This window comes from Lepisosteus platostomus, chromosome 5 (genome assembly GCF_059453375.1).
Source record: "Lepisosteus platostomus isolate fLepPlt1 chromosome 5, fLepPlt1.hap1, whole genome shotgun sequence".
Taxonomy (NCBI): domain Eukaryota; kingdom Metazoa; phylum Chordata; class Actinopteri; order Semionotiformes; family Lepisosteidae; genus Lepisosteus; species Lepisosteus platostomus.
Window position 1 is genome coordinate 38963132 of NC_142615.1, and position 27944 is coordinate 38991075.

Sequence of the window (27944 nt, forward strand, 5' to 3'; positions counted from 1 at the left end):
GCCTGTCTCTCAATAATAATAATACAGTGTGTGATCTCCTGTCCCAGACTGAGGAACAGACAGTGAGACTGTCTCTCAATAATTATAATAATACTGTGTGAGCTCCTGACCCAGCCTGGGGAACATACAGTGAGCCTGTCTCTCTATAATAATAATTCAGTGTGGGATCTCCTGTCCAACTCTGAGGAACAGACAGTGAGCCTGTCTCTAAATAATAATAATACAGTGTGTGATCCTCTGTCCCAGCCTGAGGAACAGACAGTGAGCTTGTCTATCAATAATAATAATACAGTGTGTGATCTCCTGTCCCAGCCTGAGGAACAGTGAGCCTGTCAATCAATAATAATACAGTATGTGATGTCCTGTCTCAGCTTGAGGAACAGAGAGTAAGCCTGTCTCTCAATAATAATAATACAGTGTGGGATCTCCTGTCCCAGCCTGGGGAACAGTGAGCCAGACTCTCAATAATATTAATAATAATAATAATAATAATACAGTGTGATCTACTGTCCTAGCCTGAGGTACAGTGAGCCTGTCTCTCAATAATAATATAGTGTGTGACCACCTTCTGTGGTCTGTTTCAAATCCACCCGCGATGAGACACCGAGGAGAAATGAAGAGCCCCAGTCGCGCTAGAAAATCACCTGGGAAAGAGACTTTTAATGTAGGAAAAAAAAGTCGTCAGTAACAGACATAATATGTTTGTTTTGTTTTTTTAATCGCTGCGATGTGTGACTAAGCTCATACGACTAAGATTTGCCCCCTTTGTCTAGATCTGGTAACCTGCTCGTCGCTGGTGGGCCAGATCGTGTCCCCCGTCACTACACTGGGGCATTAAGACCCACACAGACCGCAGGGTGAGTGCCCCCTGCTGGCCCCACTGAGAGGTCGTATCCCACCTCCTCCGCTCTCTGCGAAAAGCAGTATCTTCAGGCCCTGACATCCCACCCCTGCCACTCTCTGCGTAAATAAGTATCGTCAGGCCCTGACATCCCACCCCTGCCACTCCCTGCGTAAATAAGTGTCGTATGGCCCTGACATCACACCCCCACCACTCTCTGCGGAAACCACTGTCGTATAGCCCTGACACCCAACCCTCCACTCTCTGCATTAAGCACTGTCGTATAGCCCTGACACCCACCCCTCCACTCTTTGAATAAAGCAGTGTCGTCAGGCCCTGACATCCCACCCCCGCCACTGTCTACGTAAAGTAGTATCGTCAGGGCCTGACATCCCACTCCCGCCACTCTCTGTGTAAAGTAGTGTCATATGGCCCTGACACCAATCCCTCCACTCTCTGCATAAAGCAGTGTCTTATGGCCCTGAAACCCTCCCCTCCACTCTCTACATAAAGTAGTGTTGTCAAGCCCTGACATCCCTCCCCCGCCACTCTCTGTGTAAAGCACTGTCGTATGGCCCTGACATGACACCCCCACCACTCTCTGCGTAAAGCACTGCCGTATAACCCTGACACCCACCCCTCCACACTCTGCGTTAAGCTGTGTTGTCAGGCCCTGATATCCCACCCCCGCCACTCTCTGTGTAAAGCAGTTTCATATGGCCCTGATATCCCACCCCCACCACTCTCTGTGTAAAGCACTGCTGTATGGCCCTGACATCACACCCCCACCACTCTCTGCGGAAAGCACTGTCATATAGCCCTGACACCCACCCCTCCATTTTTTGCATAAAGCAGTGTCGTCAAGCCCTGCCACTCTCTGCGTAAAGAAGTGTCGTATGGCCCTGACATCACACCCCCACCACTCTCTGCCGAAAGCACTGTCGTATAGCCCTGACATCCCACCCCTCCACTCTCTGTATAAAGCAGTGTCGTCAAGCCCTGACATCCCACCCCCACCACTCTCTGTGTAAAGCAGTGTCATATGGCCCTGACATCCTAGCCCCGCCACTCTCTGTGTAAAGCAGTGTCATATGGCCCTGACATCCCACCCCCACCACTCTCTGTGTAAAGCACTGTTGTATGGCCCTGACATCACACCCCCACCACTCTCTGCGGTAAGCACTGTCGTATAGCCTTGACACCCACCTCTCCACTCTCTGTGTAAAGCAGTGTCATCTAGCCCTGACATCCCACCCCCTCCACTCTCTGAATAAAGAAGTGTCGTATGGCCCTGACACCCACCCCTCCATTCTCTGCATAAAGCAGTGTCGTCAGGCCCTGACATCCCACCCCTCCACTCTCTGCGTAATGCGGTATCGTCGGGCCTTGACATCCAACCCCCGCCACTCTCTGCGTAAAGCAGAGATGTTACAGACATTTACAACAAAGACATATTATAAAATATTGACATATACTGTAGGCGGCTGGAGCATTATTGGGAGACAGACTCACTGTTCCTCAGGCTGTGACAGGAGATCACATACTGGGCTGCCAGATCAACTGAGTTCCCTCCTCCCTCTCCCAGTAGGATTGGGACCCGTTGTGATTCTGGCAGGTGTGGGAACTCTGGGATTAGATTTCTGAATTTCGGGAAGAATGTTTCTCTAATCCCAGAGTATCTGTCACAGTGCAGTAGGAAGTGCACCTCTGTCTCTATTTCTCCCCGCTGGCAGTGGGAGCACAGCCTGTCCTCTCTGGGCAGCCAGGTCTGCCTGTGTCGCCCAGTTTCTATGGCCAGGTTGTGGTCACTGAGCCTGTACTTCGTCAGGGTCTGTTTCTGTTTGTTATTTTTTATTTTGGTGAAATATTCAGCTAGTGTGTATTGTCTGTTTAAGGTTCTGTAGCATTCCAGTTTATGTTGTGTTTGTGTGTGTGTGTCCCAGTGTGTGAGATATTGCTGTTTGATCTGTGCTGTGATGTGGTTGAGTCTGGGTTGTGGTGCTCTAGCAGTGCTGTCCTGAGGCTGGTTAGTGTCGGTGTCACTCACTGCGAGTGTGATCTCAGCAGAGTCTCTGTACTCTTGGGACACTTGACTCACCTGTCTCTCTCTTTCTCTCCCTGTGCTGTCCCTCTCCTACCCCCTCTCTCCCTCCTCGGACTCCAGCTGGAGGAGGTCCAATCACCACCTCCTGTGAGACAGAAGAAAAATAAGGTGGGTAATGCTCTGATCCTCTCTTTACTCCTGTCCAGTGTCCAGTCAGTGTCCAGTCAGTGTGTCTGTATGAACCCCTCTCTCTCTCAGTGCAGTGTTCATGTACTGGAGTGTCCAGTCAGTGTGTCTGTATGAACCCCTCTCTCTCTCAGTGCAGTGTTCATGTACTGGAGTGTCCAGTCAGTGTGTCTGTATGAACCCCTCTCTCTCTCTCAGTGCAGTGTTCATGTCCTGGAGTGTCCAGTCCGACTCTTAACGTGACTCTCCTGTCTCTGCTACAGAAGCGCTGGTGCGTCTTTTTAAACTCCCTGAGCTGCGTGTCGGTGGAGACAGATGATCAGGACGAGGCGATGGAGGCGGCGGAGACCGTGGGTCAGGAGAGGAAGAGCGAGGGAGAGGAGGAGCAGGCTGCCGGGAAGGACAAGAAGAGGAAGAGGAGGTGCAGGTGAGCAGACAGGGGGGCGCCGCCCGGTCGTGTCTGTGATTCAAGGAGGAGTCTCCTCTTGCTGTTTGATGTCATGGTGACGTCTGTGTCTGTGTCCCTCACACCTGCAATAACAATATTCTTTCCAGGTTCCTTTCCTGGTTCTGTGCCAGCTAAGATCTGGACTGGACTGGACTGGAGCTGAGGGACGCCAGACTGGACTGCACTGAAGCTGAGGGGCCCCAGACTGGACTGGACAGGAGCTGAGGGACACCAGACTGGACTGGACTGGAGCCTAGGGACACCAGACTGGACTGGACCAGAGCTGAGAGACACCAGACTGGACTGCACTGGAGCTAAGAGACACCAGACTGGACTGGACTGGAGCTGAGGGGCCCCAGACTGGACTGGACAGGAGTTGAGAGACACCAGACTGGACTGGACTGGAGCTGAGGGACCCCAGACTGTGCTGGACCGAAGCTGAGGGACCCCAGTCTGGACTGAAGCTGAGGGACCCCAGACTGTGCTGGACCGAAGCTGAGGGACCCCAGTCTGTGCTGGACCGAAGCTGAGGGACCCCAGTCTGGACTGCACTGGAGCTGAGGGACACCAGGTTGGACTGGAGCTGAGGGGTCCCAGACTGGACTGGACTGAAGCTGAGGGGCCCCAAACTCGACTGAACTGAAGCTGAGGGGCCCCAGACTGGACTGGACTGAAGCTGAGGGACCCCAGACCCCAGTCTGGACTGAAGCTTGTAATTTTTGTTCTTTTGTTAAGCATCATTAAAATTATTTTAAAAAAAATCTGTTTAGCTTTTGGTTTCCCCCCCCCAAAGTTGCTGCTGGGAGAAGTGTGAGTGGGGCCAGCAGGGGGCGCTCTCACCCTGCAGTCTGTGTGGGTCCTGATGCCCCAGTATAGTGACAGGGGACAGTGGACTGTAAACAGGCGCCGTCCTTCGGATGAGACGTCAAACCAAGGTCCTGACTCTCTGTGCTCATTAACAATCCCGGGGTGTTTCTGGAGAAGAGTCGGGGTGTTACCCCACTATCCTGGCCTGATTCCCCCCCTGGTCTTGACCCATCATGGCCTCCTAATCACCCCCCTCTCTGAACTGGCTCCATCCCTCTGCTCTCCTCCCCACTGGATCCCCCTGACCTGGGAAGAGCTCTGAGTGGAGAGTCCAGACGAATTAATTATTATTATTCGTGCTGCACTGGGCTTCAGTTCTGGCAGTGAGAGAGGGACTCTGTGATCAGTACAGATACTTATGACTGTATAATAATACACGATAGAAATGGAAAACAGGGTAGCGCTGTAGTCTCTTCGAAACGTTTTGAACTGCCAGAAGAAGTTTTCACAACCCGGACTCGTGAAGGTACAGGTCTTCTCCCATCGTCCGGAGCAAAGTGTATGGTATACTGGTGATTTCTCCCTTTTTGAACGGAGATTAATGTCGCGTTTCTACTTTATTAGAGAGAGGCGCTGAACATCCTGTGATGGACTGGTGTCCTGTCCAGGGTGTGTGAGTGTGTGTGTGTCCTGTGATGGACTGCTGTCCTGTCCAGGGTGTGTGAGTGTGTGTGTGTCCTGTGATGGACTGGTGTCCTGTCCAGGGTGTGTGTGTGTACTGTGATGGACTGGTATCCTGTGAAGGACTGGTGTCCTGTCCAGGGTGTGTGTGTGTCCTGTGATGGACTGGTGGATCACAATATTAATTCTCCTCCTTGATTCCCTCATTTATAGCCAGAGTGAAAGCGGGACACGGCAGTAAAAGCTCAGCCCTGCGGGTGGTGGTCCTCTCGGCCACACGGGGGCGCTGTGGCTCCACGGGGTGGGGGTTATGTTCAAGTCCCACTGGGAATCGCACCGACGCGGCGGAGTTCGTGAACGTCCCAGACACCAAGAAAACGAGAGAGAGAAAAAAGGTCGTTTTCGGGGTTCAAGAAGCAACCCCGAGATTCAGGGAGTTTCCCCGCTGAGCTTACTCTGCCGAAAACACGCAGGTTTTATTTTTTTCCCGTGCCCCCCCTCACACAGGCCGTTTCTGTAGCGTGAAGTTGAGTTTTTTTGCGCGGCGGTCGGTGAGGGGTGAAATTTTCTTTTTTCCCACGGTCTGAAACAGAAACGGCCAGGTGGTGTTGTAGAGAGGTCGACGTGCCTGGTTTTCCTCGTCTCCGAAGCCCGTTTTTTTGGGGGGGGTCGTGAGGTCCCACGCAGCGCTCGGAAAAGAAAATGCCGTCTCTTTTCCCCGCAGGACGGGGGGGGGGAACCCGTGTTTTTTGGACGTGGCGTGGCCCGAAATTTCCGCCCTTGGCCGCTAGAGGGGGGTGGAGGTTGGTCTTTCTTTGACTTGGGGGTAGGTGGGGTGCTAATTTCACTGAACCATACCTAACGGAAACCCGTGTTGGACGTGGGGGTGCTGAATGCGCCCTCGACGTGATTTTGTCTTTAAATTCAAGTGCAGCTTTTGTAACCATTGGGCCGGAAACACCTGGACCCGTTTCCCCTGCCTGTCCGAGGTGGCAACTACCGGGGTCGTACAGGGACACCCGGCTGGCCGCTGAGAGTTGGAAAAATAAAATGTCCACCTAAAAAAAAAACAACCGCGAAAAATGTCGGCCATTTTTGTTTCGCGGCCGAGCCGTGAGCGCGTCGGGGGCGACATCACGGGGGCGTCACAATGAGCCGCCTGACGTCACAGAGCGGCGGAATCTAGCGGGGGGCGGCGCTGGAGCCCCGTGAGCTCAGAGGAGTGAAGAGAGAGGAGGAGGAAAGGACTATATAGCGCTTTCTAAACACGTGTTTCTTCCAAAAAAGATTCGTGGGTTACTTCGACTTCAATCAAATAATAGTTCCAGCTTCAGATTCACTCTGAAGTATCCCCGTGAAATCGGCAAGTCAGTTAAAAATGCCGCTGTCGAGAAATAACAAAATAAGTTGTTTTTTTTTTCCCGTTACTCCACTCTTATGGGTGTGATCGTGCTGTAAAAAGATATTGAGAGGAGGTGCACCTCTACACAGAGAGTGGTGGGGGTGGGGAACAAGCTGCCCAGCCCTGTGGTTGAAGCCGATACCCTGGCTTCTCTCCAGACACAGCTGGGTGAGCTCCTCCAGTCAGGACAGGAGGCTCTACTATACACTATACACAGAGGGGGGCGGGGGTGGGGAACAAGCCGCCCAGCTGTGTGGCTCCGCCCCCTCCCCTCCCCTCTGTGACTCTGCTTGTCTCGGCAGGGCGATGGACCGACAGAGATGCCGCACGGCCGTGCGCGGTCGCAGCAGGACCCGGGCCCGGCGAGGCGTCGTAAGTCCACCCCTCCCGCCCGCCGTCCAGCGTCCAGCGTCCAGCCCTCCTCCGACTGGCCTCTCCGCCCCCAGCAGCGCTCGCTGTATTATAATAATAATAATAAACTTCACTGATAGAGCACCTTTCACACACATAGCAGCGCAAAGTGCTTGACAGACCAGGTCTCAAGGTAACACCTCCAGACGAGGAGAGACACTTCCAATGGTGATCTTGACTGAGGACACGCCTCGGCTCAAGAGACAGGGTCGCGGGTCCGAGGAAAACCAAGCTGCAGGTCCATTATGGCCTTCTGAGAGCACAGATTGCCTCTGGACGTCCTACACTCTTCCTGGACACACTGTAGAGACTCACCTGTCCGGACTCTCACTGGACACACTGTAGAAACTCACCTGTCCAGACTCTTACTGGACACACTGTACACACTCACCTGTCCAGACTCTCACTGGACACACTGTAGAGACTCACCTGTCCAGACTCTTACTGGACACACTGTAGAGACTCACCTGTCCAGACTCTTACTGGACACACTGGTCAGACTCACCTGTCCAAACTCTCACTGGACACACTGTAGAGACTGCCCAGGGCCCCTAGTCTCGACACGACTGGGCTGGGCTATTTGGTCAGAGCTGTCTCGGAGATGGGCTGTTTGGCGTCTTCACAGGTCACACCGGTCAGGCCGAACCCGGACTGGCAGCGGGAGAGGTCCTGGCCCAAGTCCCGGTGCTTTTCCGTAAGTCTGACCCGGTCGCCTTCCGCGAGACTGGACCGGCCGCCCTGTGGTGGGCCCGGTGCCCCACATCTACCCTACAGCTCCCCCACTGACCCCTAAACTCCCGATACCCTACAGCTCCCCACTCTGGCCCCTAAACTCCCAATACCCTACAGCTCCCCACACTGACCCCTAAATTCCCGATACCCTACAGCTCCACACTCTGTCCCCTAAACTCCCGATACCCTACAGCTCCCCCCACTGACCCCTAAACTCCCAATACCCTACAGCTCCCCACACTGACCCCTAAACTCCCGATACCCTACAGCTCCCCACTCTGACCCCTAAACTCCCGATACCCTACAGCTCCCCCCACTGACCCCTAAACTCCCGATACCCTACAGCTCCACACTCTGACCCCTAAACTCCCGATACCCTACAGCTCCCCACTCTGACCCCCACAGTCCTGATGGCCGAGAGGTCTCTGCTTGCTGTAGTGATTGAGTGAGCTCTGTGGACCTAACCTCTGTCTTGTGTCCTCGTTTCCAGCGTCTCCTAGTGGTCCGTCATTTCACCAGAGCTGAAGGTGAGATCTGGGGAGGAGACAGAGCACCCCCTAACACCCCTGAGCTAGGTTACAGGGTAAGACAGCTTCTTACTGTTGGACACACCTGTCCACACTCTTTCTGGACACACTGGACACACTCGCCTGTCCGGACTCTTACTGGACACACTGGACACACTCGCCTGTCCGGACTGTTACTGGACACACTGTACACATCCACCTGTCCAGACTCTTACTGGACACACTGTACACAACCACCTGTCCAGACTCTCACTGGACACACTGTCCACACTCACCTGTCTGGGCTCTTATTGGACACACTGTACACACCCACCTGTCCAGACTCTCACTGGACACACTGTCCACACTCACCTGTCTGGGCTCTTATTGGACACACTGTCCACACTCACCTGTCCAGACTCTTACTGGACACACTGTACACACTCACCTGTCCACACTCTCACTGGACACACTGGACACACTCACCTGTCCAGACTCTTACTGGACACACTGTACACACTCACCTGTCCAGACTCTTACTGGACACACTGTACACACTCACCTGTCCAGGCGTAGTCTCTGCTCCTCATCCCCCCTGCGTTGTGTCTCCCCCTCTCCCTGCTGGACAGAATCCCGTGGTGTCTTCGTGTTTCCCCGAGCTCGTCTAGAAGCTTGAGAGGGCGGCCGAGCTGCAGCTGGAGCTCCCGGGGTCGCCCGGCTCGTCCCGCTCGGGCTCGCCCAGCTCGTTCGGCTCGGTGTCCCCCCCCTCCTCGCCCGAGAGCTCCCTCCGCTCCCCGGCCCCGGCCCCCCCCTCCGGCCCCCTCAGGCCCCTGACCGCCCCGCCACGCCGCCCCCCCTTCCTCCCCACCATGCCCCTCGAGCCCCCCCTGCTGCCCGGGGCGGTGCCCCTGCCCCTGCCCCCGCCCGTCCTGCCCCCCATCACCCGCCCGGCCCCGCCAGGCCCCGCCTGGGGCTCCCCAGTGCGGAGGGCAAGGAGAGAGGCTGAGATGTCTGACGAGGCAAGTGGGGCAGAGTCTGTCCGTCTGTCCGTCTGTCTGTCCATCTGTCCTTCTGTCCATCTATCCTTCAGTCCATCTGTCCCTCTGTCCATCTGTCCCTCTGTCATTCTGTTCTTTTCTTTGTCCATCTGTCCATCTGTCTTTCTGTCCTTTTCTCTGCCTTTCTGTCCATCAGTCCATCTGTCCTTTTCTCTGTCTTTTTGTCCGTCTGTACTTCTCTCTTTCTGTCTTTCTGTCCTTCTGTCTGAGTCTCTCCATGTCTCCCTGCTCTCTGTCTGTCCTGCGTTGTCCCAGCTGGGTCTCTCTCCCTGTGTCTCTCCGTGTGTCTCCCTGCTCTCTGTCTGTCCTGCGTTGTCCCAGCTGGGCCTGTCTCCCTGTGTCTCTCCGTGTGTCTCCCTGCTCTCTGTCTGTCCTGCATTGTCCCAGCTGGGCCTGTCTCCCTGTGTCTCTCCGTGTGTCTCCCTGCTCTCTGTCTGTCCTGCGTTGTCCCAGCTGGGTCTCTCTCCCTGTGTCTCTCTGTGTGTCTCCCTGCCTGTCTCTCTGTCTGTCCTGCGTTGTCCCAGCTGTGTCTCCCTCCCTCCTCTCTCTCTCCATGTGTCTCCCTGCTCTCTGTCTGTCCTGCGTTATCCCAAATGGGTCTCTCTCCCTGTGTCTCTCCTTGTGTCTCCCTGCTCTCTGTCTGTCCTGCGTTGTCCCAGCTGGGTCTCTCTCCCTGTGTCTCTCCATGTGTCTCCCTGCCTGTCTCTCTGTCTGTCCTGCGTTGTCCCAGCTGGGCCTGTCTCCTCTGCTCTCTGCCTTCAGCTCTGTTCGCCGATGTCCCGCCAGCCCGTCACTCTCTCAGCCTGTCTCTTGACTTGCAGGAGGAAGAGGAGGTGGAGACAGCTCTACCGGCAGGAGAGAGGAAGGAGGTCAGTGCTGGTCCCACCCTGCCCCCTGTCCTGTCTGTGGTGGAGTTTTGCCGTCTTGTCTGTCCCTGGGTCTCATTGTCTCTCTCTCTTTCAGCCCTGTCTGTCAGTGTCTCTCTCGGCCTGCTGTCTGCCTGTCCCTGCCTCTCTGTCTCTCTCTCTTTCAGCCCTGTCTGTCAGTGTCTCTCTCCTCCTCCTCTCTGTCCTCAGTGTGTCTCTCTCCTCCTCTCTGTCCTGTGGTGTCCAGGCAGTGTGTCTCTCTCTTCCTCCTCCTCTCTGTCCTGTGGTGTCCAGTGGGTCAGTATTAGTGGGCTACACCCAGGCTCACTCACTGCGAGTGTGATCTCAGCAGAGTCTCTCTTTCTCTCCCTGTGCTGTCCCTCTCCTGCCCCCTCTCTCCCTCCAAGGACTCCAGCTGGAGGAGGTCCAATCACCACCTCCTGTGAGACAGAAGAAAAAGAAGGTGGGTAATGCTCTGATCCTCTCTTTACTCCTCTCCAGTGTCCAGTCAGTGTGTCTGTATGAACCCCTCTCTCTCTCAGTGCAGTGTTCATGTCCTGGAGTGTCCAGTCAGTGTGTCTGTATGAACCCCTCTCTCTCTCAGTGCAGTGTTCATGTCCTGGAGTGTCCAGTCAGTGTGTCTGTATCAACCCCTCTCTCTCTCAGTGCAGTGTTCATGTACTGGAGTGTCCAGTCCGACTCTTAACGTGACTCTCCTGTCTCTGCTTCAGAAGCGCCGATGCGTCTTTTTGAAGTCCCTGAGCTGCGTGTCAGTGGAGACAGAAGATCAGGACGAGCCGATGGAGGCGGCGGAGACCGTAGCTCAGGAGAGGAAGAGTGAGGGAGAGGAGGAGCAGGCTGCCGGGAAGGACAAGAAGAGGAAGAGGAGGTGCAGGTGAGCAGACAGGGGGGCGCCGCCCGGTCGTGTCTGTGATTCAAGGAGGAGTCTCCTCTTGCTGTTTGATGTCATGGTGACGTCTGTGTCTGTGTCCCTCACACCTGCAATAACAATATTCTTTCCAGGTTCCTTTCCTGGTTCTATGCCTGCTAAGATCTGGACTGGACTGGACTGGACTGAATTGGACTGGACCGGAGCTGAGGGACACCAGACGACTGGACTGCAGCCTAGGGACACCAGACTGGACTGGACTGGAGCTGAGAGACACCAGACTGGACCGAAGCTGAGGGACCCCAGACTGTGCTGGACCGAAGCTGAGGGACCCCAGACTGGACTGGACAGGAGCTGAGGGACACCAGACTGTGCTGGATCGAAGCTGAGGGACCCCAGTCTGGACTGAAGCTGAGGGACATCAGACTGTGCTGGACCGAAGCTGAGGGACCCCAGTCTAAGCTGGACCGAAGCTGAGGGACCCCAGTCTGTGCTGTGCCGAAGCTGAGGGACACCAGACTGTGCTGGACCGAAGTTGAGGGACCCCAGACTGTGCTGGTCTGAAGCTGAGGGACCCCAGACTGGACAGCACTGGAGCTGAGGGACACCAGACTGGACTGGACTGGAGCTGAGGGGCCCCAGACTGGACTAGACTGGAGCTGAGAGGCCCCAGACTGGACTGGACCACAGCTGAGGGACCTCAGGCTGTGCTATACCGAAGCTGAGGGACCCCAGACTGTGCTGGACCGAAGCTTAGGGACCCCAGTCTGGACCAAAGCTGAGGGACCCCAGTCTGTGCTGGACCGAAGCTGAGGGACCCCAGACTGGACCGAAGCTGAGGGACCCCAGTCTGTGCTGGACCGAAGCTGAGGGACCCCAGACTGTGCTGGACCGATGCTGAGGGACCCCAGTCTGGACTGAAGCTGAGGGGCCCCAGACTGGACTGAAGCTGAGGGGCCCCAGACTGGTCTGGACTGAAGCTGAGGGGCCCCAGACTGGACTGATGACCTTTTGTTAAGCATCAATAAATTTTTTTTTAAAAAAATCTGTTTAGCTTTTGGTTTTTTCCCTCCCCCCCCCCCTAAGGTTGCTGCTGGGAGAGGTGTGAGTGGGGCCAGCAGGGGGCGCTCTCACCCTGCAGTCTGTGTGGGTCCTGATGCCCCAGTATAGTGACGGGGGACACTGGACTGTAAACAGGCGCCGTCCTTCGGATGAGACGTAAAACCGAGGTCCTGACTCTCTGTGCTCGTTAACAATCCCGGGGGGGTTTCTGGAGAAGACTAGGGGTGTTACCCCACTATCCTGGCCTGATTCCCCCCCTGGTCTTGACCCATCATGGCCTCCTTATCACCCCCCTCTCTGAACTGGCTCCATCCCTCTGCTCTCCTCCCCACTGAGAGCTGCTGTGTGCTGAGCGGACTGGAGCATCATCCAGGTAGGGGCTGCATACTGGGGGGGCTGGAGGGGATCCCCCTGACCTGGGAGGAGCTCTGAGTGGAGAGTCCAGACTTATTAATTATTATTATTATTCGTGCTGCACTGGGCTTCAGTCCTGGCAGTGAGAGGGGGACTCTGTGATCAGTACAGATACTTATGACTGTCTAATAATACACGATACAAATGGAAAACAGGGTAGCGCTGTAGTCCCTTCGAAACGTTTTGAACTGCCAGAAGAAGTTTTCACAACCCGGACTCGTGAAGGTACAGGTCTTCTCCCTTCGTCCGGAGTAAGGTGAGAGGTCACCCCCTCGGGGTGCAGTATCCCCGATGCACCCCCCCACCACCACCCAAAACGACACACACTTCTGTGACGATTGGGAGACCCCGGTTCAACCAGCCCCTGCGGTGGAGGAAACGACCCGCTGGAGAGAACACGCAGACTCCACACAGAAGGGTCACATCGGCATTTATTCCAACAGCAAAACAACACCAGAGAGAAACGGTCTCCGAAAGATAAGCGCACACCGGGAAAAACACGACAGGGTCATTACAAATGGGAATAGGAGTCCTTTTTTTCTTTTCCAGACGTCAGTTGTATCGTGTCCTGGTGATTTCTCCCGTTTCGAACGGAGTTTAATGTCGCGTTTCTACTTAATTAGAGAGAGGCACTGAACTTTGGGGAACGTGACATCCACCCAGTATTACTAGTAGGTTGATAAATATAAATGTTCTTTTTCCCCCCGTATGATACCTCGCGAAATATAACGATGGCCAACTCCTTAAGTCAAAATTTAAACCCTTCTCACGCTACAAGACAGTCCGTCAACATCGCCGCGGCCCGAAGCGCGACCTTCGGTATGACGTTGGCGGAAAAGGGGGTAGGGTAAGTACGTCACAGCCGGGGGAAGCCCCTATCACGTGAGAGGGGTGCGGCGGGCGACGAGCCCCCGGGGGCGAAGAGAAGTTGATTTGCGTGGGGTGTGGAAACACTACACGACCGGGCAAGCGAGCCGTTTTTTTTTTTTGTTTTTTCCAGAACATCAGAACAACCGCAGAGATGACCATCGATCCACCTCCAGACGTTTCCTTTTTTGTCCTCTTTGGCCTCCAAAATAAAAAAAAACTGGGATCCATCGCCAAATTAAAACGTCAACCACTTTTCGGGCTTTCGTGCTGTCCATGATGAAACCGTCATGGTTGTGTAAGCATACGTTACATCACAGACCGGCGGCGCTCGGACGTGAGGAGTGTCGTTACGTTTTTGAAATGGCACGTCAGACAAGATCTCTGACAAGATCTCCGAAAAACCCAAACCTGTAAGATTCAATTTCAATTCAGTTTTTTTATATAGCGCCTTTCACAACAAGAATGCCCCAAGGCCCCGAACAAAGGAGTTGTTCCACATCCCCACCACCCTCTGTGTACAGTAGAGCCCCCTGTACTGACTGGAGGAGCTCACCCAGCTGTGTCTGGAGAGAAGCCGGGGTATCGGCTTCAACCACAGGGCTGGGTGGCTTGTTCCCCACCCCCTTCTGTGTACAGAAGAGCTTCCTGTCCTGACTCCAGTAGGAAATGTCACCTGGAGGCAACACACCGGCTTCTTTTAACAGATCACCTCGGGAATCGGGAACAACGGAGCTGTGTGCGGCCGTCTGTACGGAGGGGTTCAGCGCGGGGGGGCTCCGGGCTCGGGTCTGGACCCGGAAGGGGGGGGGGACTGTCTGTGTGGAGTCTGCATGTTCTCCCTGTGTTCTCCGGGTCCAAAGACAGGCTTTTGGGCTAATTGGCTTCTGGGAAAACTGGCCCTGGTGTGTGTGTGTCCTGTGATGGAGTGCTGTCCTGTCCAGGGTGTGTGAGTGAGTGTGTGTTTGTCATGTGATGGACTGGTTCCTGAACAGGGTGTGTGAGTGTGTGTGTCTGAGTGTCCTGTGAGGGACTGGTGTCCTATCCAGGTTGTGTGTGTGTCCTGTGAGGGACTGGTGTCCTGTTCAGGGTGTGTGAGTGTGTGTGTGTGTCCAGTGAGTGACTGGTGTCCTGTCCAGGGTGTGTGAGTGTGTGTGTGTCCTGTGATGGACTGGTGTCCTGTCCAGGGTGTGTGAGTGAGTGTGTGTGTGTCCTGTGATGGACTGGTGTCCTGTCCAGGGTGTGTGAGTGTGTGTGTCTGTGTGTCCTGTGATGGACAGATGGTACCAAGCCTGGACACCCATGAGACACTGGCTTCCTCAGAAGACTCTCACGGAGGGCACACTGTCCCTAACCCGGGTCCAGAAGAAACTACAGTGATCTATAATTCCTGCGCCTCGGAAGGGTTTATGACGTCTATGTCCGGCGCCCGCGACCGTGGACCGGCGGTTTGGCGTCGCGCTCCGCAGCTCGAGCTTCGGTGCGAGGCAGGCCGGGAGGGAGTCGATGTGGCCTCGGCGCCATCTTTGCTGGTGAGTCAATTGTGACCGTTGCGGTACAATAAACCATCAATAAACCTTTTCCCACCCCGTCCAGTATTTCTGTCGCGGCCCACGTCCCTTACAATCGACAAACTATAAAAAAACAGTAGCCCTTCGCAACATTACACGCCATTTTTTTTATTTCAAACGTCCGCTAGATACGCAGGTGGCTCGATACCTGTCTTATCCTCGCCGGAGTCTTTATACCGGCAAGTGAATTTTATTTGGGGTCCCTAAGAATTGTGACAGAAATGTCAGTGAACCACAGTAAAAAACGAAACTTTTTTTTTAAAAGCGGTGAATGGATTTTTTGAGTAACCGTGTAGCGACTAACATAAGGAAAAAAAAGTTGTCTTTCCCTACGAAGACGTTTTGGTACAGGACTTTCTTTAAATATCAGTTGTGCATAGCGTTTTACAAAAAGTTGATGATGATCTTGGAGATAATTGCAAAGGAAAATTGAGATAACTACCAAAACATTACGTGTGAAACGACAGGACAGAACTTTGAACCCACAAAGAAACAAAGGTATGAAATATTGCCTCGTCATGGGGGGTTGATAATTGTAGTAAGTGTTCCTAATTTTCGTAAAGAAATGTATATTATGGGAGTCACACGTGAGATTTAGTGTATATACGTTTCATATTGTGCATATATACGGGTTTAAAAAGTGGAATGAGTATGATTATAAACTCGTGTGTCCTATAATCAGATAATTTTTGAACAAGCTTTGATTAGACAGGTGAAAAACAACATCAGATCCTTTTTTAAAATATATTCTCACGTCTGAATATCAGCTTCTCCCCTCTGGCCAACATTTCAGGGCTCCCAGGTGTAGATCCCAAATTGAAACAAATATTAATTTGTTACCCAGTTAAATAGTTAATAGAAGTGAGTGACCAGGGTAAATAAAGGTGGGTCAGTGTAAACTGTTTATTCTGGACCAGACTTCGTCATGTGTGATATGTCATGACTTCTTATATTAAGTTTTATCTTTATATTTAGTTCTACATGTGTAATAGATGCGATGTGTGTCCATAAAAAGGTTTCTCCAGGGGAAAATCAAGTTGGTTTTAAAACCGTGTTTCCTTTTTAGGGTACGTTTGCATTCCAAGTGTGGGGTTTTTGCCTTTTTATCATATTTTGGATGTGAATCCGTGGTATTTTTGCTGAGACAAGTTGCCTTTCTTATACGCGGAGGGATCTGCTCGTGAGATGTCCGCTTGGGCCATTTCTGAGCTCAGTATAAGGTGTAGAAAGCATGACTGTCATCATAACCCGCCTCTCACCCAGGTGTGGAATAATGTTGTGACTATTGCTTCAGCAATAACATGCTGATTGCATGTTTCTAGATGGGTATAACAGAGTTCTTATTGCTTTGACATCTGAGCTCTATGGAAAACGATCTCAATACAATTCTGAAAAACGCGACTCTCCGAACGCCAGCCGAACAAGTCTCCACAGCCGAAGCGCTGTGTCTCTTTTCAGCTGGCGATAAACCTTTCCTCGATCCTTTGCGGACTTGTAAAACTGTTCCTGATCAGAATAAAAAACGCTCACGCTAATACACAAGCACCCGTGTCTCGCCAAAGCTGTCAAATAAACAGACGGACAAGCCGCACTGCACGTGTGAACAGGGGAATGAGCGAGCGAGCGGGGATAGGGCGCCTCCTGCGCTTAAAAGCTTACAGCACCTGGTATTCCCAGGCGGTCTCCCATCCAAGTACTAACCAGGCCCATCCCTGTTTAGCTTCCGAGATCAGACGAGATCAGGCGTGCTCAAGGGAGTGTGGCCGTAAGCGAGAGCAAGTCTCGCTGGCACCCTTCCTATTGAGAGGACAGCTCCGTCACCTCTTTTACGACGCTGCTTTTTTTCCCTTGCGTTTTTCTCTTCTTCCCACGTTCTCTCTCTCTTCACTGCCTTCGTCCCCGCTCTATTTCACTTCAGCCTTTCACTCTTGCTTCCTTCCAATGAGGACGGAGCTGCGGGAGAAAGGGCGCTATAGAGGATCGCTGTGGAGAGCTGCTGCTGTGCTTTGACATCTGAGCTCTGTGGAAAACGATCTCAATACAATTCTGAAAAACGCGACTCTCCGAACGCCAGCCGAACAAGTCTCCACAGCCGAAGCGCTGTGTCTCTTTTCAGCTGGCGATAAACCTTTCCTCGATCCTTTGCGGACTTGTCAAACTGTTCCTGATCAGAATAAAAAACGCTCACGCTAATACACAAGCACCTGTGTCTCGCCAAAGCTCACAAATAAACAGACGGACAAGCCGCACTGCAGGTGTGAACAGGGGAATGAGCGAGCGAGCGGGGATAGGGCGCCTCCTGCGCTTAAAAGCTTACAGCACCTGGTATTCCCAGGCATCTCCCATCCAAGTACTAACCAGGCCCATCCCTGTTTAGCTTCCGAGATCAGACGAGATAAGGCGTGCTCAAGGGGGCGTGGCCGTAAGCGCGAGCAAGGCTCGCTGGCACCCTTCTTATTGAGAGGACAGCTCCGTCACCTCTTTTACGACGCTGCTTTTTTTCCCTTGTGTTTTTCTCTTCTTCCCACGTTCTCTCTCTTCACTGCCTTCGTCCCCGCTCTATTTCACTTCAGCCTTTCACTCTTGCTTCCTTCCAATGAGGACGGAGCTGCGGGAGAAAGGGCGCTATAGAGGATCGCTGTGGAGAGCTGCTGCTGTGCTTTGACATCTGAGCTCTGTGGAAAACGATCTCAATACAATTCTGAAAAACACGACTCTCCGAACGCCAGCCGAACAAGTCTCCACAGCCGAAGCGCTGTGTCTCTTTTCAGCTGGCGATAAACCTTTCCCCGATCCTTTGCGGACTTGTAAAACTGTTCCTGATCAGAATAAAAAACGCTCACGCTAATACACAAGCACCCGTGTCTCGCCAAAGCTCACAAATAAACAGACGGACAAGCCGCACTGCAGGTGTGAACAGGGGAATGAGCGAGCGAGCGGGGATAGGGCGCCTCCTGCGCTTAAAAGCTTACAGCACCTGGTATTCCCAGGCGGTCTCCCATCCAAGTACTAACCAGGCCCATCCCTGTTTAGCTTCCAAGATCAGACGAGATCAGGCGTGCTCAAGGGGGTGTGGCCGTAAACAAAAGCAAAGCTCGCTGGCACCCTTCTTATTGAGAGGACAGCTCCGTCACCTCTTTTACGACGCTGCTTTTTTCCCTTGCGTTTTTCTCTTCTTCCCACGTTCTCTCTCTTCACTGCCTTCGTCCCCGCTCTATTTCACTTCAGCCATTCACTCTTGCTTCCTTCCAATGAGGACGGAGCTGCGGGAGGAAGGGCGCTATAGAGGATCGCTGTGGAGAGCTGCTGCTGTGCTTTGACATCTGAGCTCTGTGGAAAACGATCTCAATACAATTCTGAAAAACACGACTCTCCGAACGCCAGCCGAACAAGTCTCCACAGCCGAAGCGCTGTGTCTCTTTTCAGCTGGCGATAAACCTTTCCTCGATCCTTTGCGGACTTGTAAAACTGTTCCTGATCAGAATAAAAAACGCTCACGCTAATACACAAGCACCCGTGTCTCGCCAAAGCTCACAAATAAACAGACGGACAAGCCGCACTGCAGGTGTGAACAGGGGAATGAGCGAGCGAGCGGGGATAGGGCGCCTCCTGCGCTTAAAAGCTTACAGCACCTGGTATTCCCAGGCGGTCTCCCATCCAAGTACTAACCAGGCCCATCCCTGTTTAGCTTCCGAGATCAGACGAGATCAGGCGTGCTCAAGGGGGTGTGGCCGTAAGTGAGAGCAAGGCTCGCTGGCACACTTCTTATTGAGAGGACAGCTCCGTCACCTCTTTTACGACGCTGCTTTTTTTCCCTTGCGTTTTTCTCTTCTTCCCACGTTCTCTCTCTTCACTGCCTTCGTCCCCGCTCTATTTCACTTCAGCCTTTCACTCTTGCTTCCTTCCAATGAGGACGGAGCTGCGGGAGAAAGGGCGCTATAGAGGATCGCTGTGAAGAGCTGCTGCTGTTCTTTGACATGTGAGCTCTGTGGAAAACGATCTCAATACAATTCTGAAAAACGCGACTCTCCGAACGCCAGCCGAACAAGTCTCCACAGCCGAAGCGCTGTGTCTCTTTTCAGCTGGCGATAAACCTTTCCTCGATCCTTTGCGGACTTGTAAAACTGTTCATGATCAGAATAGAAAACGCTCACGCTAATACACAAGCACCCGTGTCTCGCCAAAGCTGACAAATAAACAGACGGACAAGCCGCACTGCACGTGTGAACAGGGGAATGAGCGAGCGAGCGGGGATAGGGCGCCTCCTGCGCTTAAAAGCTTACAGCACCTGGTATTCCCAGGCGGTCTCCCATCCAAGTACTAACCAGGCCCATCCCTGTTTAGCTTCCGAGATCAGACGAGATCAGGCGTGCTCAAGGGGGTGTGGCCGTAAGCGAGACCAAGGCTCGCTGGCACCCTTCTTATTGAGAGGACAGCTCCGTCACCTCTTTTACGACGCTGCTTTTTTTCCCTTGTGTTTTTCTCTTCTTCCCACGTTCTCTCTCTTCACTGCCTTCGTCCCGCTCTATTTCACTTCAGCCTTTCACTCTTGCTTCCTTCCAATGAGGACGGAGCTGCGGGAGAAAGGGCGCTATAGAGGATAGCTGTGGAGAGCTGCTGCTGTGCTTTGACATCTGAGCTCTGTGGAAAACGATCTCAATACAATTCTGAAAAACACGACTCTCCGAACGCCAGCCGAACAAGTCTCCACAGCCGAAGCGCTGTGTCTCTTTTCAGCTGGCGATAAACCTTTCCTCGATCCTTTGCGGACTTGTAAAACTGTTCCTGATCAGAATAAAAAACGCTCACGCTAATACACAAGCACCCGTGTCTCGCCAAAGCTGACAAATAAACAGACGGACAAGCCGCACTGCACGTGTGAACAGGGGAATGAGCGAGCGGGGATAGGGCGCCTCCTGCGCTTAAAAGCTTACAGCACCTGGTATTCCCTGGCGTCTCCCATCCAAGTACTAACCAGGCCCATCCCTGTTTAGCTTCCGAGATCAGATGAGATCAGGCGTGCTCAAGGGGGTGTGGCCGTAAGCGAGAGCAAGGCTCGCTGGCACCCATCTTATTGAGAGGACAGCTCCGTCACCTCTTTTACGACGCTGCTTTTTTTCCCTTGCGTTTTTCTCTTCTTCCCACGTTCTCTCTCTTCACTGCCTTCGTCCCCGCTCTATTTCACTTCAGCCTTTCACTCTTGCTTCCTTCCAATGAGGACGGAGCTGCGGGAGAAAGGGCGCTATAGAGGATCGCTGTGGAGAGCTGCTGCTGTGCTTTGACATCTGAGCTCTTTGGAAAACGATCTCAATACAGTTCTGAAAAACGCGACTCTCCGAACGCCAGCCGAACAAGTCTCCACAGCCGAAGCGCTGTGTCTCTATTCAGCTGGCGATAAACCTTTCCTCGATCCTTTGCGGACTTGTAAAACTGTTCCTGATCAGAATAAAAAACGCTCACGCTAATACACAAGCACCCGTGTCTCGCCAAAGCTCACAAATAAACAGACGGACAAGCCACACTGCAGGTGTGAACAGGGGAATGAGCGAGCGAGCGGGGATAGGGCGCCTCCTGCACTTAAAAGCTTACAGCACCTGGTATTCCCAGGCATCTCCCATCCAAGTACTAACCAGGCCCATCCCTGTTTAGCTTCCGAGATCAGACGAGATCAGGCGTGCTCAAGGGGGTGTGGCCGTAAGCGCGAGCAAGGCTCGCTGGCACCCTTCTTATTGAGAGGACAGCTCCGTCACCTCTTTTACGACGCTGCTTTTTTTCCCTTGTGTTTTTCTCTTCTTCCCACGTTCTCTCTCTTCACTGCCTTCGTCCCCGCTCTATTTCACTTCAGCCTTTCACTCTTGCTTCCTTCCAATGAGGACGGAGCTGCGGGAGAAAGGGCGCTATAGAGGATCGCTGTGGAGAGCTGCTGCTGTGCTTTGACATCTGAGCTCTGTGGAAAACGATCTCAATACAATTCTGAAAAACACGACTCTCCGAACGCCAGCCGAACAAGTCTCCACAGCCGAAGCGCTGTGTCTCTTTTCAGCTGGCGATAAACCTTTCCTCGATCCTTTGCGGACTTGTAAAACTGTTCCTGATCAGAATAAAAAACGCTCACGCTAATACACAAGCACCCGTGTCTCGCCAAAGCTCACAAATAAACAGACGGACAAGCCGCACTGCAGGTGTGAACAGGGGAATGAGCGAGCGAGCGGGGATAGGGCGCCTCCTGCGCTTAAAAGCTTACAGCACCTGGTATTCCCAGGCGGTCTCCCATCCAAGTACTAACCAGGCCCATCCCTGTTTAGCTTCCAAGATCAGACGAGATCAGGCGTGCTCAAGGGGGTGTGGCCGTAAACAAAAGCAAAGCTCGCTGGCACCCTTCTTATTGAGAGGACAGCTCCGTCACCTCTTTTACGACGCTGCTTTTTTTCCCTTGCGTTTTTCTCTTCTTCCCACGTTCTCTCTCTTCACTGCCTTCGTCCCCGCTCTATTTCACTTCAGCCTTTCACTCTTGCTTCCTTCCAATGAGGACGGAGCTGCGGGAGAAAGGGCGCTATAGAGGATCGCTGTGGAGAGCTGCTGCTGTTCTTTGACATGTGAGCTCTGTGGAAAACGATCTCAATACAATTCTGAAAAACGCGACTCTCCGAACGCCAGCCGAACAAGTCTCCACAGCCGAAGCGCTATGTCTCTTTTCAGCTGGCGATAAACCTTTCCTCGATCCTTTGCGGACTTGTAAAACTGTTCATGATCAGAATAAAAAACGCTCACGCTAATACACAAGCACCCGTGTCTCGCCAAAGCTGACAAATAAACAGACGGATAAGCCGCACTGCACGTGTGAACAGGGGAATGAGCGAGCGAGCGGGGATAGGGCGCCTCCTGCGCTTAAAAGCTTACAGCACCTGGTATTCCCAGGCGGTCTCACATCCAAGTACTAACCAGGCCCATCCCTGTTTAGCTTCCGAGATCAGACGAGATCAGGCGTGCTCAAGGGGGTGTGGCCGTAAGCGAGAGCAAGGCTCGCTGGCACCCTTCTTATTGAGAGGACAGCTCCGTCACCTCTTTTACGACGCTGCTTTTTTCCCTTGCGTTTTTCTCTTCTTCCCACGTTCTCTCTCTTCACTGCCTTCGTGCCCGCTCTATTTCACTTCAGCCATTCACTCTTGCTTCCTTCCAATGAGGACGGAGCTGCGGGAGGAAGGGCGCTATAGAGGATCGCTGTGGAGAGCTGCTGCTGTGCTTTGACATCTGAGCTCTGTGGAAAACGATCTCAATACAATTCTGAAAAACACGACTCTCCGAACGCCAGCCGAACAAGTCTCCACAGCCGAAGCGCTGTGTCTCTTTTCAGCTGGCGATAAACCTTTCCTCGATCCTTTGCGGACTTGTCAAACTGTTCCTGATCAGAATAAAAAACGCTCACGCTAATACACAAGCACCCGTGTCTCGCCAAAGCTCACAAATAAACAGACGGACAAGCCGCACTGCAGGTGTGAACAGGGGAATGAGCGAGCGAGCGGGGATAGGGCGCCTCTTGCGCTTAAAAGCTTACAGCACCTGGTATTCCCAGGCGGTCTCCCATCCAAGTACTAACCAGGCCCATCCCTGTTTAGCTTCCGAGATCAGATGAGATCAGGCGTGCTCAAGGGGGTGTGGCCGTAAGCGAGAGCAAGGCTCGCTGGCACCCATCTTATTGAGAGGACAGCTCCGTCACCTCTTTTACGACGCTGCTTTTTTTCCCTTGCGTTTTTCTCTTCTTCCCACGTTCTCTCTCTTCACTGCCTTCGTCCCCGCTCTATTTCACTTCAGCCTTTCACTCTTGCTTCCTTCCAATGAGGACGGAGCTGCGGGAGAAAGGGCGCTATAGAGGATCGCTGTGGAGAGCTGCTGCTGTGCTTTGACATCTGAGCTCTTTGGAAAACGATCTCAATACAGTTCTGAAAAACGCGACTCTCCGAACGCCAGCCGAACAAGTCTCCACAGCCGAAGCGCTGTGTCTCTATTCAGCTGGCGATAAACCTTTCCTCGATCCTTTGCGGACTTGTAAAACTGTTCCTGATCAGAATAAAAAACGCTCACGCTAATACACAAGCACCCGTGTCTCGCCAAAGCTCACAAATAAACAGACGGACAAGCCACACTGCAGGTGTGAACAGGGGAATGAGCGAGCGAGCGGGGATAGGGCGCCTCCTGCACTTAAAAGCTTACAGCACCTGGTATTCCCAGGCATCTCCCATCCAAGTACTAACCAGGCCCATCCCTGTTTAGCTTCCGAGATCAGACGAGATCAGGCGTGCTCAAGGGGGTGTGGCCGTAAGCGCGAGCAAGGCTCGCTGGCACCCTTCTTATTGAGAGGACAGCTCCGTCACCTCTTTTACGACGCTGCTTTTTTTCCCTTGTGTTTTTCTCTTCTTCCCACGTTCTCTCTCTTCACTGCCTTCGTCCCCGCTCTATTTCACTTCAGCCTTTCACTCTTGCTTCCTTCCAATGAGGACGGAGCTGCGGGAGAAAGGGCGCTATAGAGGATCGCTGTGGAGAGCTGCTGCTGTGCTTTGACATCTGAGCTCTGTGGAAAACGATCTCAATACAATTCTGAAAAACACGACTCTCCGAACGCCAGCCGAACAAGTCTCCACAGCCGAAGCGCTGTGTCTCTTTTCAGCTGGCGATAAACCTTTCCTCGATCCTTTGCGGACTTGTAAAACTGTTCCTGATCAGAATAAAAAACGCTCACGCTAATACACAAGCACCCGTGTCTCGCCAAAGCTCACAAATAAACAGACGGACAAGCCGCACTGCAGGTGTGAACAGGGGAATGAGCGAGCGAGCGGGGATAGGGCGCCTCCTGCGCTTAAAAGCTTACAGCACCTGGTATTCCCAGGCGGTCTCCCATCCAAGTACTAACCAGGCCCATCCCTGTTTAGCTTCCAAGATCAGACGAGATCAGGCGTGCTCAAGGGGGTGTGGCCGTAAACAAAAGCAAAGCTCGCTGGCACCCTTCTTATTGAGAGGACAGCTCCGTCACCTCTTTTACGACGCTGCTTTTTTTCCCTTGCGTTTTTCTCTTCTTCCCACGTTCTCTCTCTTCACTGCCTTCGTCCCCGCTCTATTTCACTTCAGCCTTTCACTCTTGCTTCCTTCCAATGAGGACGGAGCTGCGGGAGAAAGGGCGCTATAGAGGATCGCTGTGGAGAGCTGCTGCTGTTCTTTGACATGTGAGCTCTGTGGAAAACGATCTCAATACAATTCTGAAAAACGCGACTCTCCGAACGCCAGCCGAACAAGTCTCCACAGCCGAAGCGCTATGTCTCTTTTCAGCTGGCGATAAACCTTTCCTCGATCCTTTGCGGACTTGTAAAACTGTTCATGATCAGAATAAAAAACGCTCACGCTAATACACAAGCACCCGTGTCTCGCCAAAGCTGACAAATAAACAGACGGATAAGCCGCACTGCACGTGTGAACAGGGGAATGAGCGAGCGAGCGGGGATAGGGCGCCTCCTGCGCTTAAAAGCTTACAGCACCTGGTATTCCCAGGCGGTCTCACATCCAAGTACTAACCAGGCCCATCCCTGTTTAGCTTCCGAGATCAGACGAGATCAGGCGTGCTCAAGGGGGTGTGGCCGTAAGCGAGAGCAAGGCTCGCTGGCACCCTTCTTATTGAGAGGACAGCTCCGTCACCTCTTTTACGACGCTGCTTTTTTCCCTTGCGTTTTTCTCTTCTTCCCACGTTCTCTCTCTTCACTGCCTTCGTGCCCGCTCTATTTCACTTCAGCCATTCACTCTTGCTTCCTTCCAATGAGGACGGAGCTGCGGGAGGAAGGGCGCTATAGAGGATCGCTGTGGAGAGCTGCTGCTGTGCTTTGACATCTGAGCTCTGTGGAAAACGATCTCAATACAATTCTGAAAAACACGACTCTCCGAACGCCAGCCGAACAAGTCTCCACAGCCGAAGCGCTGTGTCTCTTTTCAGCTGGCGATAAACCTTTCCTCGATCCTTTGCGGACTTGTCAAACTGTTCCTGATCAGAATAAAAAACGCTCACGCTAATACACAAGCACCCGTGTCTCGCCAAAGCTCACAAATAAACAGACGGACAAGCCGCACTGCAGGTGTGAACAGGGGAATGAGCGAGCGAGCGGGGATAGGGCGCCTCCTGCGCTTAAAAGCTTACAGCACCTGGTATTCCCAGGCGGTCTCCCATCCAAGTACTAACCAGGCCCATCCCTGTTTAGCTTCCAAGATCAGACGAGATCAGGCGTGCTCAAGGGGGTGTGGCCGTAAGCGAGAGCAAGGCTCGCTGGCACCCTTCTTATTGAGAGGACAGCTCCGTCACCTCTTTTACGACGCTGCTTTTTTTCCCTTGCGTTTTTCTCTTCTTCCCACGTTCTCTCTCTTCACTGCCATCGTCCACGCTCTATTTCACTTCAGCCTTTCACTCTTGCTTCCTTCCAATGAGGACGGAGCTGCGGGAGAAAGGGCGCTATAGAGGATAGCTGTGGAGAGCTGCTGCTGTGCTTTGACATCTGAGCTCTGTGGAAAACGATCTCAATACAATTCTGAAAAACACGACTCTCCGAACGCCAGCCGAACAAGTCTCCACAGCCGAAGCGCTGTGTCTCTTTTCAGCTGGCGATAAACCTTTCCTCGATCCTTTGCGGACTTGTAAAACTGTTCCTGATCAGAATAAAAAACGCTCACGCTAATACACAAGCACCCGTGTCTCGCCAAAGCTCACAAATAAACAGACGGACAAGCCGCACTGCAGGTGTGAACAGGGGAATGAGCGAGCGAGCGGGGATAGGGCGCCTCCTGCGCTTAAGAGCTTACAGCACCTGGTATTCCCAGGCGGTCTCCCATCCAAGTACTAACCAGGCCCATCCCTGTTTAGCTTCCGAGATCAGACGAGATCAGGCGTGCTCAAGGGGGTGTGGCCGTAAGCGAGAGCAAGGCTCGCTGGCACCCTTCTTATTGAGAGGACAGCTCCGTCACCTCTTTTACGACGCTGCTTTTTTTCCCTTGCGTTTTTCTCTTCTTCCCACGTTCTCTCTCTTCACTGCCTTCGTCCCCGCTCTATTTCACTTCAGCCTTTCACTCTTGCTTCCTTCCAATGAGGACGGAGCTGCGGGAGAAAGGGCGCTATAGAGGATCGCTGTGGAGAGCTCCTGCTGTGCTTTGACATCTGAGCTCTGTGGAAAACGATCTCAATACAATTCTGAAAAACGCGACTCTCCGAACGCCAGCCGAACAAATCTCCACAGCCGAAGCGCTGTGTCTCTTTTCAGCTGGCGATAAACCTTTCCTCGATCCTTTGCGGACTTGTAAAACTGTTCATGATCAGAATAAAAAACGCTCACGCTAATACACAAGCACCCGTGTCTCGCCAAAGCTGACAAATAAACAGACGGACAAGCCGCACTGCACGTGTGAACAGGGGAATGAGCGAGCGGGGATAGGGCGCCTCCTGCGCTTAAAAGCTTACAGCACCTGGTATTCCCAGGCGTCTCCCATCCAAGTACTAACCAGGCCCATCCCTGTTTAGCTTCCGAGATCAGACGAGATCAGGCGTGCTCAAGGGGGTGTGGCTGTAAGCGAGAGCAAGGCTCGCTGGCACCCATCTTATTGAGAGGACAGCTCCGTCACCTCTTTTACGACGCTGCTTTTTTTCCCTTGCGTTTTTCTCTTCTTCCCACGTTCTCTCTCTTCACTGCCTTCGTCCCCGCTCTATTTCACTTCAGCCTTTCACTCTTGCTTCCTTCCAATGAGGACGGAGCTGCGGGAGAAAGGGCGCTATAGAGGATCGCTGTGGAGAGCTGCTGCTGTGCTTTGACATCTGAGCTCTGTGGAAAACGATCTCAATACAATTCTGAAAAACGCGACTCTCTGAACGCCAGCCGAACAAGTCTCCACAGCCGAAGCGCTGTGTCTCTTTTCAGCTGGCGATAAACCTTTCCTCGATCCTTTGCGGACTTGTAAAACTGTTCATGATCAGAATAAAAAACGCTCGTGCTAATACACAAGCACCCATGTCTCGCCAAAGCTGACAAATAAACAGACGGACAAGCCGCACTGCACGTGTGAACAGGGGAATGAGCGAGCGGGGATAGGGCGCCTCCTGCGCTTAAACGCTTACAGCACCTGGTATTCCCAGGCGGTCTCTCATCCAAGTACTAACCAGGCCCATCCCTGTTTAGCTTCCGAGATCAGACGAGATCAGGTGTGCTCAAGGGGGTGTGGCCGTAAGCGAGAGCAAGGCTCGCTGGCACCCTTCTTATTGAGAGGACAGCTCCGTCACCTCTTTTACGACGCTGCTTTTTTTCCCTTGTGTTTTTCTCTTCTTCCCACGTTCTCTCTCTTCACTACCTTCGTCCCCGCTCTATTTCACTTCAGCCTTTCACTCTTGCTTCCTTCCAATGAGGACGGAGCTGCGGGAGGAAGGGCGCTAAAGAGGATCGCTGTGGAGAGCTGCTGCTGTGCTTTGACATCTGAGCTCTATGGAAAACGATCTCAATACAATTCTGAAAAACACGACTCTCCGAACGCCAGCCGAACAAGTCTCCACAGCCGAAGCGCTGTGTCTCTTTTCAGCTGGCGATAAACCTTTCCTCGATACTTTGCGGACTTGTAAAGCTGTTCTTGATCAGAATAAAAAACGCTCACGCTACTACACAAGCACCCGTGTCTCGCCAAAGCTGACAAATAAAGAGACGGACAAGCCGCACTGCACGTGTGAACAGGGGAATGAGCGAGCGAGCGGGGATAGGGCGCCTCCTGCGCTTAAAAGCTTACAGCACCTGGTATTCCCAGGCGTCTCCCATCCAAGTACTAACCAGGCCCATCCCTGTTTAGCTTCCGAGATCAGACGAGATCAGGCGTGCTCAAGGGGGTGTGGCCGTAAGCGAGAGCAAGGCTCGCTGGCACCCTTCTTATTGAGAGGACAGCTCCGTCACCTCTTTTACGACGCTGCTTTTTTTCCCTTGTGTTTTTCTCTTCTTCCCACGTTCTCTCTCTTCACTGCCTTCGTCCCCGCTCTATTTCACTTCAGCCTTTCACTCTTGCTTCCTTCCAATGAGGACGGAGCTGCGGGAGAAAGGGCGCTATAGAGGATCGCTGTGGAGAGCTGCTGCTGTGCTTTGACATCTGAGCTCTGTGGAAA

General features: G+C 53.0%; 4 non-coding genes and 14 pseudogenes across 4 annotated transcripts; all 18 read right to left on the minus strand.

The window, feature by feature from the left end:
* Positions 1–16437: 16437 nt before the first annotated feature.
* Positions 16438–16556, minus strand: LOC148666296 (5S ribosomal RNA). Its single transcript, XR_015938620.1, has one exon. It is a non-coding gene; the product is annotated as a 5S ribosomal RNA (ribosomal RNA).
* Positions 16557–17095: 539 nt separating this feature from the next.
* LOC148666297 (5S ribosomal RNA) lies at positions 17096–17213 on the minus strand (annotated as a pseudogene).
* A 537-nt stretch (positions 17214–17750) lies between these two features.
* Positions 17751–17869, minus strand: LOC148666298 (5S ribosomal RNA; annotated as a pseudogene).
* Positions 17870–18405: 536 nt separating this feature from the next.
* LOC148666299 (5S ribosomal RNA) lies at positions 18406–18524 on the minus strand (annotated as a pseudogene).
* Positions 18525–19061: 537 nt separating this feature from the next.
* LOC148666300 (5S ribosomal RNA) lies at positions 19062–19180 on the minus strand. Its single transcript, XR_015937285.1, has one exon. It is a non-coding gene; the product is annotated as a 5S ribosomal RNA (ribosomal RNA).
* Positions 19181–19712: 532 nt separating this feature from the next.
* Positions 19713–19830, minus strand: LOC148666301 (5S ribosomal RNA; annotated as a pseudogene).
* Positions 19831–20367: 537 nt separating this feature from the next.
* LOC148666302 (5S ribosomal RNA) lies at positions 20368–20485 on the minus strand (annotated as a pseudogene).
* Positions 20486–21022: 537 nt separating this feature from the next.
* On the minus strand, positions 21023–21141 carry LOC148666303 (5S ribosomal RNA; annotated as a pseudogene).
* Positions 21142–21678: 537 nt separating this feature from the next.
* On the minus strand, positions 21679–21797 carry LOC148666304 (5S ribosomal RNA; annotated as a pseudogene).
* A 536-nt stretch (positions 21798–22333) lies between these two features.
* LOC148666305 (5S ribosomal RNA) lies at positions 22334–22452 on the minus strand. Its single transcript, XR_015938987.1, has one exon. It is a non-coding gene; the product is annotated as a 5S ribosomal RNA (ribosomal RNA).
* A 537-nt stretch (positions 22453–22989) lies between these two features.
* Positions 22990–23107, minus strand: LOC148666306 (5S ribosomal RNA; annotated as a pseudogene).
* Positions 23108–23644: 537 nt separating this feature from the next.
* On the minus strand, positions 23645–23763 carry LOC148666307 (5S ribosomal RNA; annotated as a pseudogene).
* A 537-nt stretch (positions 23764–24300) lies between these two features.
* On the minus strand, positions 24301–24419 carry LOC148666308 (5S ribosomal RNA; annotated as a pseudogene).
* Positions 24420–24955: 536 nt separating this feature from the next.
* On the minus strand, positions 24956–25074 carry LOC148666309 (5S ribosomal RNA; annotated as a pseudogene).
* Positions 25075–25611: 537 nt separating this feature from the next.
* Positions 25612–25730, minus strand: LOC148666310 (5S ribosomal RNA). Its single transcript, XR_015937287.1, has one exon. It is a non-coding gene; the product is annotated as a 5S ribosomal RNA (ribosomal RNA).
* A 533-nt stretch (positions 25731–26263) lies between these two features.
* On the minus strand, positions 26264–26381 carry LOC148666311 (5S ribosomal RNA; annotated as a pseudogene).
* A 533-nt stretch (positions 26382–26914) lies between these two features.
* On the minus strand, positions 26915–27033 carry LOC148666312 (5S ribosomal RNA; annotated as a pseudogene).
* Positions 27034–27570: 537 nt separating this feature from the next.
* LOC148666313 (5S ribosomal RNA) lies at positions 27571–27688 on the minus strand (annotated as a pseudogene).
* Positions 27689–27944: the final 256 nt, after the last annotated feature.